Source organism: Heterodontus francisci, chromosome 12 (assembly GCF_036365525.1).
Source record: "Heterodontus francisci isolate sHetFra1 chromosome 12, sHetFra1.hap1, whole genome shotgun sequence".
In the NCBI taxonomy this organism is placed as follows: domain Eukaryota; kingdom Metazoa; phylum Chordata; class Chondrichthyes; order Heterodontiformes; family Heterodontidae; genus Heterodontus; species Heterodontus francisci.
Genome location: NC_090382.1, coordinates 59,692,104 through 59,707,927, shown reverse-complemented (window position 1 = coordinate 59,707,927; position 15,824 = coordinate 59,692,104).

The window sequence follows — 15,824 nt, the reverse complement described above, 5'->3', positions numbered from 1 at the left end:
CACGATGGAGGGTATCCTCAATGTGAAGGCGGGACATCCTCTCCACAAGGACTGTGGGGTGGTCACTCCTACCAATACAGTCATGGACAGATGCATCTGCGGCAGGCAGATTGGCGAGGACGAGGTCAAGTATGTTTTTCCCTCTTGTTGGTTTCCTCACCACCTGCCGCAGACCCAGTCTAGTAGCTATGTCCTTTAGGACTCGGCCAGCTCGGTCAGTAGTGATGATACCCAAGCCACTCTTAGTGATGGACGTTGAAGTCCCCCACCCAGAGTACATTCTGTGCCCTTGCCACCCTCAGTGCTTCCTCCAAGTGCAGTTCAACATGGAGGAGTAAAAAAAAAAATTGATAGGTGGTCTCAAGCTGCAAGGGAAAAAATCCAGCACTGGGTTAAAGTACAAAATGACCGAAGCACTTCAAGGTAAGCTTAAAACATTGCCTGGCAAAATGTCTTATAATGTTATGGTGCCATTTCACCCACTTGCATTTATGCTAGGACAAATAATCCACACAAATGGAGTCACCATTTTTACTAGTTGTCAATTGGTTTGCAAAGTGCTCTGTAAAGCAAGCTGTCGGCCTGGGGGAGCACAGGAAAAAACATGTACAAAGATCACTGGATGGTGTTCACAAAGTTATGAACAACTTTGAATCCAGGGTTGAGTTCACTGATATAGACAAACTGGAGAAGGAAGGGATTGTAGGCATATGAGGAAATTCAGTTTTTGCTGGAGCATAAGCTGATTGAGCGCAGTTAGAGCAGTGGGAGTCTCCCAGTTGTGCTCCTGCTCAATCCTGGATAATAAAAACAGAGTATGGCTATGACAACGAGACTAATGAAGGTGCGTGTACAGTTCCTTTTTAATTTGTGACCTCTTAATGAAATGCTCCTGTTGTCACATTTCATTTCGCGTGGTGGGCCGGTGTCACGCTAACTTGCTTTGTTGAATGATAATTATCTTTAATCCACTGACCGGAGATCTGAATTTATATTTTCTGAGGAAATTTAAAAAGGAACAGATAATAAAAGATGACTTGGCAGCTTAGGATGGCCACCTAATTTGCAACGCTGGGTTGGATTCTATTTGCGGGCCACGCTCCGTAGCTGCATGCTTTGAGCTCGACGGCCTTCCAACATGGAAGTGTTCCTGCGACATTACGTGCGGGTGCTGATTTAAATAGAGGGGGCGGAGCAGCCGCCTCCGATGACATCAACGATGTCCAGTGCCATCTTGCAGGCGCCGGCGCCATTTTTAAAGGGCTTCAAGCCCTTTGTTGCATTTTAAAATTTAAAGGTCCCTATCTCTGGGAATTAAAAATAAAATGTTATTTCAAATATAAATCACGTCTTACACCCTCAATAGGTAATTTATATATTAATTGCCCTCTTCCCCCATAATAAACGTTTAATAGTATCCCCAACTTTCCCCCCCGAAATTTTTTCCCTTTGACCCTCAACTCCTTCCCACCATCCCCACAGCAAATAAAGATTGTTTTCCCCGCTCCCCTGCCCTCCCGCCCTGAAAATTTTATTCCTCCCCACTCTGCCCTTCAACCAGGTTCTCGCCTCGGAACTCCGTATGGAGTCCCGAAGGCGGGCGAGGTATGAACGGCGGACGTAAAATCGGCACGGGATGGCCCCCGCCAGCAGGTAAGTGCGTTTACATATGATTACTGTTCATTTGAATATTAAGATGAAGGGACCCCGCCAGGCGGCAGGGGTCCACATTGAGGTCCCCTGCCGCCGGTAATATGCGGCGGGCAATTCTCGACATCGCGGGTCGAGGCGGGCCTCTCCTCACAGAATTTTACCAACCCCCCCTTACCCCCACCGCGACCCACGGTGTCAAGGAGCTGATAAAATTCAGCCCACTGTATCCTACATTGCAAGGCTTGTGAGGAGGGAGAAAAAATGTCTGGTCATTTCTCAGCAAGAACCAAGACCTAGGAATTTTAAGGGAACTACCTGTTCCTTTTAAAAGAAGAAATATTGCTAACTGTTATGCTTATATGACTGAGTGACTGTCATGTGACAAGCCCCTCTCCATCTGTGGTTTTAAGCTGGTGTTTTTGCCACAGCAAAGGAGAAGCTTCTGGACTCTGACACATGCAGACCTAAGTGGCAGTCCCCCTCTCTCTCTCTCTCCCATTTCAGCTATCAAGCTCCAAATTGTGCCTGTTGACTGACAACCTTTACATACTCTGGCTACAATCAGAAACAGCGTTGGAGGAAATCATCCACATTGCTGTCTTCAAGAGACCCACTGAATTAGTCATCTACCTCTTCAAACTGAAAGCCTCATAACCACCGAGTTCAGCTGGAAGCCAGCCGAATCACCAAACACCACAGATGGTATACCCCTTTTTTCTATGAAGTCTAACTCAATCAATCTTCATTTTCCCACTCTGTAACCTATTTGTGTGTGTGTAAACCTCTAGTGTGTGTGTGTGTGTGTGAGTGAAAGTTAGCGTGTAGTTGAGCATTTTCATTAGTTCGGTTTAGGTACAATAATCTTAAACTCTTTCTTTGGTAAAGAGTTTACCTTTGGTAAAGGTAAAAATCTGTCTGATTGGATCTTATTATGATTATAGCAAGTAAGTAATCAAACGCCTTCTGAATTGGCCAGTACATCCACTTTAAAAAAGAATTAAACCTGTTGTGGTCAAGCATAGAGAGGGAAAAAGGGAAGCCCTCTGACCCCTCTTCACCTGACCATAGCAAAGGAGATAGGCTTCATAACTGACAAATGAATACCACTTCTTTGTTCTGTTTGATCCAACAAAGTTGGTTGAATTAATTCCCATCTAAGTCCTGAGATTGCTCGCAACTGTGGTGACCAGGACCATACTAACATGGCTGATTGAGATGATTGACAGAAAAAGAGGTGAATTGTTATGACACATGCAGCACTCTGATTCATATTCTTTAGGGTACATCACAACAGTCAGTTGATGAGATAGTCTAAGAGTAGAAGCTGCCAACATGCATCGTTCCTTTACTGCAATGTCTCCATAAAAGTAATTTGATTCTGATCTTCTGACATAGTTTACACAGTCAACAAATAGCTAATGATTTTTATGGCCTTTGGTGGCAATCATAAAACTTAGCAAGTAGTATTAGATAATAATTGATATTTCTAGATATTACATGGTACCTGTCAAAAAGTTGAATTACTACAAGAATAGTCAAATAATTGCCAAGTACTGCTACGTTAACATTTTGCAATACACATACTTGTGTTGTACCAACTTTATCACACTCAGTAATCCTTTTTGAAAGACATTTTAAAACAGCTAAAATTTCCAAATTGCTTTTGTTATAAAGTATAAAGAATATCAAATATCCAACAATGAATTGAATATAGATTGTTCAGTTTCACCATGGAATTGGCATGGTTTTATGACTTATTTGGGACTGCTCCATTGAATTGTTGCCTTATAGCTCACTATCAGGCATCATTTATTCATATACACTCAGTAAAGCATTATTGTTATTATTGCTGATATCCAACACTCCAGGCAATTGTCATCAGCTGCTCAAGCAATAGATTTGAACTGTGAATGATTTCTCTGATTGAAACCCCACCGGGTCTTTCTCAGTGATATGCAGTGTGTCTTTGATCTTTGAACTGCAGTGCAAACATTTTCCCTTCTATTCTTCTTCCATGTCTTCCTCCTCTCACAGAGTGAAACAGAAGTGATATATTTATTGGCCAGAAACTTCTTAACTATTCCATTTCCAAGAGATTTTACTCAATTCAATTTTTTTACAGCTTGTTATTCTTTAGATTTAAGTAAGCATGATGATAAGTTGATTAGTTTTGCCTCACTTTTCATACAAATTGTTTGATCGGATCAATTAATTCTCTGTTCAAGAAATCTCAGAGGTACTTCAATCATCAATCTCCTGCTGGCTTCTCCCTTGACTATCCTGTTGCTATTGACACCAAGGATTTCCTCCTTGCATTAGTTGTAAACCTACTATCAAACACATGGAGCTGCAAAGATACAACATTCCTGAAGTAACTCTGAAGGGTTATGAGGAAACAGAGTTTGTCTTCAAAAAATTGACCTTTATTTTAAAAAATGAACAATGGCCCAAAATTGCCACCAAAGAGAACGGAATTACCTTTTGTATATTCAGACAAAATTAGTCTGTCAAAGACAAAGGATAAATCTTCAAAGCCAAAAGGTGACAATAAAACCCATTTCATGGTTATCATAGAACCATCGAAAAAGTATAGAAGGAGACCATTCAGCCTGCCGTGTCCGTGCCAGCTGAAAAAACTAGCTGCCCAATCTGATCCCACCTTCCAGCACCTGGTCCATAGCCTTGCAGGTTGCAGCACTTCAAATGCATGTCCAGGTACCTTTTAAAAGAATTCAAGGTTTTTGCCTTCACCACCATTCCTGGCAGTGAATTCCAGACACCCACTACCCTCTGGGTGAAAAAATCTTTCCTCATGTCCGCTCTAATCCTTCTATCAATCACCTTAAATCTATGTCCCCTGGTAATTGACCTCTCCGCTAGGGGAAACAGATCCTTTATGTCTACTCTATTAGCCCCCTCATAATTTTGTACACCTCAATTAAGTCACCCCTCAGCCTCTTCTGTTCTAAGGAAAATAACCCTAGCCTATCCAATCTTTCCTCATAGCTGCAACTTCCAAGTCCTGGCAACATTCTTGAAAATCTCCTCTGTACTCGATCCAGAGCAATTATGTTCTTCCTGTAATGTGGTGACCAGAACTGTACGCAATACTACAGCTGTGACCTAACCAGTGTTTTTTACAGTTCCAGTATTACATCCCTGCATTTATTTTCTTATTCTTTTATGGGATGTGGGTGTCGCAGGCCAGGCCAGCATTTATTGCCCATCCCTAATTGCCCTTGAACTGAGTGACTTGCTAGGTCATTTCGAGGGCATGTAAGAGTCAACCACATTGCTGTGGATCTGGAGTCACATGTAGGCCAGACCAGGTAAGGACAGCAGATTTCCTTCCCTAAAGGACATTCGTGAACCAGATGGGTTTTTACAACAATCGACAATGGTTTCATGGCCATCATTAGACTAGCTTTAAATTCCAGATTTATTAATTGAATTCAAATTCTACCTTCTGGTGTGGTGGGATTCGAACCCATGTCCCCAGAGCAATACTTGGGTCTCTGGGTTACTAGTCCAGTGACAATACCAGTACGCCACCGCCTCCCCATTTGTATTCTATACCTCGGCCAATAGAGGAAAGCATTCCATATGCCTTCTTCACCACTCTATCTACCTGTTCTGCCACCTTCAGGGACCTGTGGACATGCACCCCAAGGTCTCTCACTTCTTCTACCCCTCTCAATATCCTCCCATTTATTGTGTATTCCCTTGCTTTATTTACCCTCCTTAAATGCATTACCTCACACTTCTCTGGATTGAATTCCATTTGCCACTTTTCTGCCCACTCAACCAAACCATTGATATCATTCTGAAGCCTCCAGCTATCCTCTTCACTATCAACTTCACGGCCAATTTTTGTGTCATCGGTAAACTTCCCAATCATGCCTCCCACATTTAAGTCCAAATCATTAATATATACCACAAACAGCAAGGGACCTAACAATGAGCCCTGTGAAATGCCACTGAAAACAGCTTTCCAGAAACATTCTAGAATTGAATATCTTCTTCTAAAACAAAGAAAGTGTGAAGTAGCCACGTCCTGGGCCATTGTGCGATCACTATGGGCAGAAACCAGAATGTCTCCTAACAGGAGGTGAGAAGTGACAGTTTTATCTTTTAAAAAAAGCCAACCAGAAAGAGAGAGCGAGAGAGAAGTAGAGAGGGAGAGAGAGAGACTGACCCAGAAGGTGAAGCTACTTGTAACTGCTGGCATTTGAGAAAGCCAGAAAGCACATACCCTGCTGGAAAAAATCCAACATCTACATCAGACAGCAGAGAGATAAAGCTGGAGGTGACTCATCATCTTCAACAGAATCTTTAATCAAAATAGAACTATCGACTTTGAGTCTCAAGAGAATTCAGCAGGTTTATCATAACCCTTCTCCCCCACAAAAAACCACCTACCTCTTTCCCTCCACTATCTGTTTCTTCTTGTGTGTGTGTGTGTTTGTGTGTGCACGCGCGCGCATGTGCGAGTGAATGCACGAGTGAATGAGGTTCCAACAATTTTGGGATAAGGCGTACTGATCAATAAACAATTGTCATTTTGTTTTTAAAACCGACAAGAAAACCTGTCGCTGCCTGTTTATTTGAAAAATAAAACACCAAGGGGTTAAACTCTTAATACAAATACACTTGCTGCGGTCAGGTGGGGAGATGAACAATGGGAACAACACACGTCACACCACGTGGCCGCAACACTGCTGTTTATAGACTGGTTTATGAATTTGCTAAGCTAGTAGACTGAGGGAACCATCCCCCAAGGATTGATTGTCTAATTTTTTTTTCTTGGGATTATCCTTTTCTTGCCTACAAAATGCTACACTGCCCATCTTTTGCATTTTTCTCAGCACTTTGTGATAGGTTTATTGTTTTTCTCAATTTGCTTCTGCTTTGCCTCTTGCCTGTCTGATTGATGGAACAGGCTAGTTGATATCTGGGAGTCGATTACAGTATCATAAAGGCAGACATAATGATCGGTATCCTCAGACCCTTTGAGATGCTATGATGTCAGCTTGGCATGAATTTCCTCGGCACGAATCCTAGCCAAGAAAATAAATAAAATATGTGCTAATTGCTGTGAACAACTCTAAATATAAACCAATGAAGCTGAATCTGAAAAAACTATGGGATAATGAACTGAAAATAATGCATAGTATCCAATGCTAGTCAGGTAACAATATTATCGATTAAAATACTAACAACAATCTATTATAAAGGGATGATTTTTTTTTACCTCAAAGTGAAAATTAGGGGAGTGGGGACTGAAATGGGCTTTGAACAGTTAAGACCCACAGCAACAAAGCCTAGGAGATCATAACTCCCATGCCTCATTTACATGCCCGTCTCTGGCTCCAGCCTCATGTCGGCAGGACATCACCACCGATGGACGGAAGAGAAAGTTGGTGGAAGGGGTAAGGCTGTCCCCCAGGGGGCAGGAAAGGCATAAGCTACCCTTGCCAGAACATGTGCTGCTTGTGGCTCACCAGGTTCCTTAATATTTTTAAATAAAAGTCCTTACTTGGGCCTGGATCCTTGCTGCCACCAGCTTTTTGTGGAGGAATGTATACCATGCAGGCCATTATTGAGCCCACAGTTAAAATGTTGTGTGCTTCGCAATGACATATTTGGCATGTCATATGCTATTGTCATGAAGACCCCACCTGCCACAAATGAAGCATATACATTTTGTCATATGGAACATTAATTTTAATCTGTTGCTAGACTAAAAAGATGGCTTGTTTAAAGAAATCATTGCAGTGGCTGGAAACATTTGCATGCTATGAGACAGTTGCCTGGAGAGACAATGGAACTGCTCCCTGATGCAATTAACCCAAATGGATTTTGATCACCAGGCATTGAATGAGTAACAAGTCAGCATTCCATTTCCACCACACTCAGGGGAAGCTAAAAACATGATGTTTTTAAAAATTAAACCCTGTTACAGTCAAACCAGGAAAAGGCTGAGAAGGAACCCCTAGACCCTTTCTCACCTGGTCATAACACTATCTAAATTAGGCCCCTATTCTGCCTGAAATCAGGTAAGTGAAAATGGTGAGGGGGAATGTCTTGGGAACATGAGTTAACACACCTGCCAATTTACACCTCTGCTCACACCAGTTTGCCTGTGAAATCTAAATAATTTATTGTTGACTTTGGTTTTGCAAAGTCTTCTTTTAGTATGGATTTTTTTGGAAATATGGTAACATGAAAATAAAAAAAACTGTGGACAAAAGTAAGTGACTATGACTATTTTAAAAACAGAAACCAAACTTCCAAGTATGACATAGATGATATATGTTTAATTAAAGATACCAAGAGACACTAAGGGGCCAATTTTGACACTTCCTTCCCAGCAGGAACAGGGCAGGTGGGTGGTTAAAATGGCAGTTGGGTACTTCACACTGCATTACCTTTGCTTTCATGGCAACTGCCATTTTAACTGCCACATTTCTGCAGCATTGGGCTTGGCTGCTCACCAAAGGCAGGCAAAGGCCCCAGTAAAATTAAATACAGGGATCTGTTGACATCATTTGAACCTCAACGTTATTTTAACTGCCAAAACTGGTGGCAAGCAGAATCATGGCCGGGAGAGGGCCAGATAAGCGTCACATTTTTTTAAAAGATTTCCTTGTGGGACAAGAGGAGCGAGTCCTCCTTCCTGTCCCACAAGGAAACTTTGGGCCTTCGCTATATTGTGCTTGCCTTCCTTGCTCTTGATCACCTCTGGACAACTACCCTTCACTAGTTATGTTCGTGCCCATCAACCAAGGCATGAACATGATTTGAATCATCTCCCGGGTCTGGCTTTGCCCACCAATACTAATTGTGTTTAATTTTGTGCAGGTGGTGGGTATAAACTAGTGATTTACTTGAATTCCTATAAATCAACACATATTGAAACTGTGGTTGTTGAGTTAGGAGGTGTATGCTTGTAATGTGTAACTCTGTAAATAAATATAAAATTTATACTTTGGCAGCGGACGTAAACGATGGTGGTCTGCCTGTGCAGGCCGCAGGTTGCGGAGCCGCCGCAATATTAAACACGGCGGCTCATTTAAACAGCCGGGGGGGACCGCCCACCCAAATGACATGAAGGGGGCCGGTGGTCTGTCCCCAGCAATGGCGTCAGCTGCCTTTGTGCAGGTGCTGACTCCATTTTTAAAGGGCTCCAAGCCCTACATTTAAATATTTAAAGAGTCTTAAAAGTTTAAACAAATTGATCCTGACCCTCTTCCACTCCCCCCCCCACAATGACCATAGGATTAATTACCTGCCCTCCCCCCCCCAAACACTTACCTTGTGCACCTGACCTTCCCCCCTCATAGTTCACAGGCTTTGAACTTTATCCCTTCCCACCATCCCCTACACCAATGAAATGATTTTGACACTGCTTCCACTACTCTGTACTGAAAAACTTACCTGCTCCCTCCCCCTTTTCCACCAGTGTTCCACCTCGAATACCCAGACGAGGATCCAAAGGTGCAGGAGTGCTAGCCACCGGCACCATTATTGCTCCAGGACTGATTGTGGGAGTGGAAAGATAATTTATTCATTCATTTAAATTATTTTACATATTCAAATTTGGTTCCCATCGCCGAGCGGCAAGTGGGCCACTACGAGGCCTTGCCGTCGCCGGCAATATCGAGCCAGGTGTTCCCGGAGCCTAGGCGTGTGGCAGGCCTCTGCCGGAGGCATTTTCCAGCTCCACCACCCCCACCCCACCATAAGCCCCGTCTATAAAATTCAGCCCAGTGTGTAAAGATTGTCTCCAGTTCTATCCTGCACCAACTGGCTTTCTGGAGCACAACAACTATTTCCTTAGAACCGTTACAGCCAGTTTGTGCAGTGCAAAATCCAACTTCTGCCTACATTCCAACTCAACCTCATCATTCCAACTGGTTTTGGACAGACTCCATCCTGAAAGATGGTAATGAAGCCCAGGAGTTAAAATGGAGCAACCCTCATGCCTGCATGCTGTACTCATGCCCTGAGTTAAAATCAGGGCTTAATTGTTTGAAAATCTATAAGGGAAATCTTTACGATATCTAGTGAGGATTGAATGTTTTGGCCCGAGTGTGGTGATTAAATTCGACTGAATTCAATCAAATTTATTAAGACTTCTCTGTATTGCAAAATCACTCTTGCTACCTTCATGGCTTGAAGGATGCCATTGCAATTCTGAAATTTTGAAGATTCCGACAGGAAGAAGTAATGAGAATTAGTAACTGTGCATAACTGCTCCAATTAGGAATCTGGGGGATTCAGATGTGCTTTAATTTTTCTTGAATATGTAGGATTGAAATCAATTTGCATCTTTTATTCACTGCTGCATTCCTCCTGATTAAATCTTAAGCTTCCTATTGCTAACTCTACACCAACAGTTTAAAGCATCCACAGCAGTCTAAATTACAGGTCCTAATACTTGATCCTCAGTTATGTAAGTGTAAGCATGAAGACCATCTCTAACATGTCTGAGGCCCAAGTATTCTTACGTCCTTGACCTGTCACTATCGACTATCAGTAGTAAGCTGCTACCATATTGTGCTCCACTCTCAGCCCAAAGATTACACGAGCAATGCAACAATCTGAAAATCCATTCTCATTTCTAATACTATGGGCACTATTACTTTCTATCTGAACTATAGAACTGACATATAGCACTCTTCCCATTATTTTATGACTAGAGTTGAATTCCATCAATTATTCCTTTAAAGGCCAAGAAACAAATCTTTCACATGTCAATTCTACATGCACATTCGTATTTCAAATCTGTAAGTCAATTTTCACTTTTAAATTTTTTAATACAAATATAATACATTCATAGGACTATTACAGGATTATCACTTTAACACTTAGACTGCTGGCAGCTTCATTGAATTTCCTAGATGGGACAGTTTTCTAATAATTTCAGATAATTGTGCGAAGTAAACCTTAAAATTAAAATAATAAAAATGCTGAAATGTTCCTTCTATAATAAACTTATTAATATAAGCATTAACATGCAATTGTAGATAAAGATTACTGTCAATTACAGTTCTTCTGTTCCCTTATTTTCCTTTTTATTTTCTTTCCTATTTACCGCTTCTATTTTTAGCACATTAACTTCACATTTATATAATTTCTATTTATAAGAATAAGTTGTGAATATTTTATTTATCCACTTTATGATTCTCCTAGTTTCCACTGGTGATTTTGCTTATTGTACCATCTCTGTCAGCAAAGGAGAGCTTTTAGTTCACAAAATGCTGAAATATTTTAAGAGAAAATGCTCTTGAATGGAACTAAAATTTAGGACCATTCCATTAAATTCAAATGCTCCACCTGTCTTAATGATTCTATAAAATAAGGAAAGCTGGTTTTGCTAAATTCTATATTTGGAGACCTCCTATCTTAATTTGTCTTTGTCCACTGCCAGTAAAATTAAGGGGCTGAATTTCTAGGCCCCAATGGGGGTGAGCACGGAGCCAAGCGCAGAATTCCACACCATCAGCTGGTGTGCCAGTTCCTCAGTACATTCCCGCCCCCAGGCCATTTTTCCAGAATTGGAATGGGACGGGAGTGGCAGCAGGGAAGCAGCAGATCACCAATTCAGCTTCTTAAAGGACTATTAAGGCTTATTATCAGAGGGCGACTGGAATTTTCCAGTCCACCTCCAACTCCATGGAGCCATGGGGGATGTGTGTATCTGCCTGGAGGCAGCCACCCAGTGGTAGACTGGGGTACTAGCTCACCAGGCAGGCATAGAAGCCCTCCACGCCTGCCTGATTTCAGCTGCAGCTGGCTCTTTGGAGGGTTTCCCCTTCCACAGTAGTATCCCGGCTACTAAGGGCTTTTTTTAACTTCAACTTTAAAAAAGTTGGAGAGAGGGAAGCTCCTAATGGCGGAGCACTCTCTTACTTATCTGACAAGGCAGATTGCTGCTTCTTCCATTCTAGAAGGCTTCCTATTGTCCTGGACGGTAAGCCCACCCTCTAGCCACTAACTGGCCAATTCAGGGAAAATCACAGCCAGGTGACTACTCCTAACAAAGTGTGGGCTTCTAACTCCCATCGGACCCTGGCAGCAGGCGTGCAAAGCCCACGGGGCTCTGTGTTGGCACCACAACTGCTTCTAATGTACATAAATGACTTGTGAAATGGCCAGATTTGCAGGTGACACCAAACTGGGAGGGTCAGTGGGATTGTAGGAAACAATTAGTAATTATTTAATGAATTGGACAAAATAAGTATGTGGACAGATCAATGGCAGGTGAAATTTAATGCAGACAAGTGCAAAGTGCTACATATAAGAAATAAAACAAATGGCATATGTACATTTTTTAATTCAAGGGATGTGGGAATTGCTGGAAAGGCCAGCATTTGTTGCAAATCCCTAATTACCCTTAACAACTGAATGACTTGCTAGGCCATTTCAGAGGGCAGTTAAGAGTCAACCACATTGCTGTGGGTCTGGAGTCACCTGTAGGGCAGACCAGGCAAGGACAGCAGATTTCCTTTCCTAAAGGACATTAGAGAACCAGATTTTTTTTTTTACAGCAACCAATGATAGTTTCATGGCACCATTGCTAAGGCTAGCTTTCAATTTGGAATTTTTATTGATTAAAATTACATTCCACCAAGTGGAATTCAAACCCATATCGCCAGGGCATTGCACCTAAGTTTTCTCACTTATTAGTCCAGTGACATTACCACTACACCACCATTTTCCTGCATAAATAGCATTGAAATAATTAAGGAGGAATGAAGTGTTAGTAGATTCTATGTGAAATTGTCCAACTAATGCAAAATAGTAATCAATAACACCCCCAAGATAGTTTCAAACTACATACCATAAGTAGTTGACTATAAGTCAGAAGAAGTGATGATCTAGCTATAGTCTGATCTGAACACACTGACACACTGTGACACTGCATTCAGTTCTTGTTGCTGAGACACAGGGAAGGCATTCAAGAATGGTGTTGAAATAGCTCAAGATGTAGCTGAAAGGGATGTTGGAGTCTTGGAAAATCTAATCCATGCAGAGTGGCAGTCAATAATGTCAATAGAAAATAGAAAAAGCAATAAAATATAAACCAGAGGAAGGAGGGATGAAACTACTGTTGTCAGGCCAAACCTTGAATACTGCATCCTTAGAAACATTCAAGTGCTGGAGGTAGTACAGAAAAAGTCATGAAGCTGGCCCCTTGTGCGGAAGACTAGAGAAAATTGGGCTTTTCAGCCCAGAAAGGATTCATTTGAGAGGTGACCTCATCGAGGTATGTTGGAAAGTTATTGAAATGAAACAAGGTAAATTCAGAATGCTACTTTGCATTAAATGGCAAGAGTAGGACAAGAGGACACAAGTTCAAACATTCTGTAGTATATTTGCCTGCAGTGATTCACTGCAGCATGTCCACAAGAGGGAAATAGCAACGCTACAGGACAGAGGCATCAATAAGGATTTTTTTCTTGTCTGACGTTCACCAAATCATTAATAAAGAACAGAAATTGAGCAGCACAACCTCAGTGAAGGTTTTATGATAAGAAGATGGAAGCATGTTTACATTGAAAGCAATTTATGCAGTTAGAGCTACCAGGTGCATCAGCTTCTCAATGAGAGTGGGATATCCTACTCCATCAAAGACTCTCGTAATATTGAGTCACTGGGTAATGAGAAAATCATTCCATTTCTGGATCCATGAAATACACAGAGTTACAGATTAACTAGATTGCCCAGAAACCAAGTTGATGATCAGATAGGAAGTGCATTGAGATGTTATAACATTTTTTCACTCATTGGCTTTAGGCTATTTTAACTTAACAATGATGCATTCATAACGCTGGTTTTAAAAGAAAAGGGATAGTGGAGCATAAATTCATCTTGGCTGGTAGCACAAAACAGGTGATAGTGAATTGGATGAAGTACAAAATAGGTTGCAGATTAGTTATCATTCATTTTGCACTGCTGGCCAAGACAAATTTATACTTTAGTTTGTTTTATCAAGATATTCAAGACATTATTTCCGAAATCCGAAAAATTCCCAGTCTGAGGTAGCTGATCACAACCAGTGCAGTACACATGTATGAATATCACTGAAGGAAATAATTTAGCATGGATACTTCAAAGATCAACTCAGTGATCAACTAATGATTCTGTTAGGGCATCTATAATACTTCTCCCTCAAGCTCACTCCTCTCTAACATCCAGCTCAACCAAATCGCTGGTTTATCACTGGCTGTCTGACTGCTTGTACTGCAAGATATTACTGGTCTTCAGGCTCCCCTTCTTCTTCCAGCTATTCCTGTTCAGAATTCTGCAAGCATAATTATTAGGACACAGACTGTGTCTACCTGCATATTTAGTGAATCGAAACATTCCTGTTCAGGAAGAACACAGGCTCATGGGGATGTGCCCTAATGCCAACATTCTGCACTTGAGGGAAGACTGCAATGGTTCCAAAGTCAACAGCCCGCTCATGCTGGCTCTTGCTGCCCAAGACGAAGTTAATGAAATAGCCGGCCCTGTCGGATAATGATTTCCGTAACCTGCTTGATGCAAGAGTGCATAGCTGACCAGCTAATGTGCCAACTGTTAGAGCCTGGAAGAACCCAGAGGCTAAAAAATATAGAGCTGCCGTGCCCTTGTTAGCCAAACATAGTGCATAGCTGCCTCTTAGTGTCAGCTCCACATCTGACTGGAGCAGGTTTTACGGTTGTCATCTCAGCCTCCCAACACATTGTTCTTCAATTAAATTGTGGCACATTATCCAGATTCTATTGATCATATTTTGTCAATATTGGCTCTTGTGTTGACTACCCCCGGACCCCTCACCCCTACCCATTCGCTTTGTCATTGTTGCAGCAGCCTCCCAAGTAGCTTCCTTCTCTCTCTCCTATTGCTTCTGCTATTGCTGTTCCATTTCCTCCTCCACCATCCAGATAAGAATTGCCAGAACAACTACTATGCTGAAGAAGATTCACTTGTTTAATTCTGAAAAGACTGCTAAATGCAAAAAAATCTTCCATCATTTATAACATACATCACTGCAATAACCAGTGCTTAGTTACACACGCAAAGAATAATGTAGCAAACTTTACCGAGTGGCCCTTTAAATAACCCCAGTTTAATACCCACTTTCCTAACTGGATTCCAGACATGCCAACTCGTGAATTTATTGTGAGCGACCCAATTTCCCAATAAAATTGAGGCTCGCTTGTACTTTCGCAAGCGGGCTCTGAAATGTCAGGATTTTTGACAGACATTAAAAAGTGGGCCTTTCCTAGCCTGTTGCATCCTACCCCGCCCCCAATGGATCATATGAGTACATGGGCTGCTTTCCCCTTCAGCATGAAAGCAAAGCCTCCAGTGAACACATACCAAAAGGGCTGCAGACTGATAAGTACTGAAGCCGGGGCAGAGTTAGCTGAGTGCAGCTATGTGAATGATCGGGAGTATGAGGGAAGTAGCGGCCTGGGATTCAGTTCTGTGTGGACAGGGATCTACTGGATTCTTAGTGTTTAAACACCTAGTGACCTGCTGCACATACAGTACTGGCACGAAATCTCTCAAGAGGTGTCAGAATTCATAGCTTTTTCTAAGAGTACATCTGGGACACAATGACCAGAGCCTAATTAGATTTGATGCAAAGACTGAAAAAGGGAATTATTGTGATATTACTTTGACCAATGTAATACTCCACACAGCACCACAGGAAGTGATGTCATTCAGCATGTGATCAGTCAATTGAAGTTGAGTAAGAGACCTCGGGCTGGATCTTGTTGTCCTCTCAACAGTGGGTTCCGTGGCGGGGGAGGGCTGGAGAATTGGAGCAGCGGTGGCCGCCATAGAACCTGACGCTGGGATTGCTGGGCTTGATCTTCCCGGGGACGAAGAAGCTCCATGGTGGCCCCTCCGCCACTCTGCAATGGGACTCGACATAAATATCAATGTCATCTGCCGTGAACTTCCCATCTGTTCTCGACCTTGAGCTCGACGTGCGCACTCGCACCTTCACATTCCCGTCCATGAGAAACTGGTGCTCCCGAGGAGGGAAAGGGGTCAATTCTGCATTCTGTGTATAGGTTGGGGGGGCAGGGGGGGAAGATGCGAACTTTGCATTCTGTGTCAAGATTCGGGGGAAGGGGTCAACTCTGCATTATTTTATGGATGGGGGC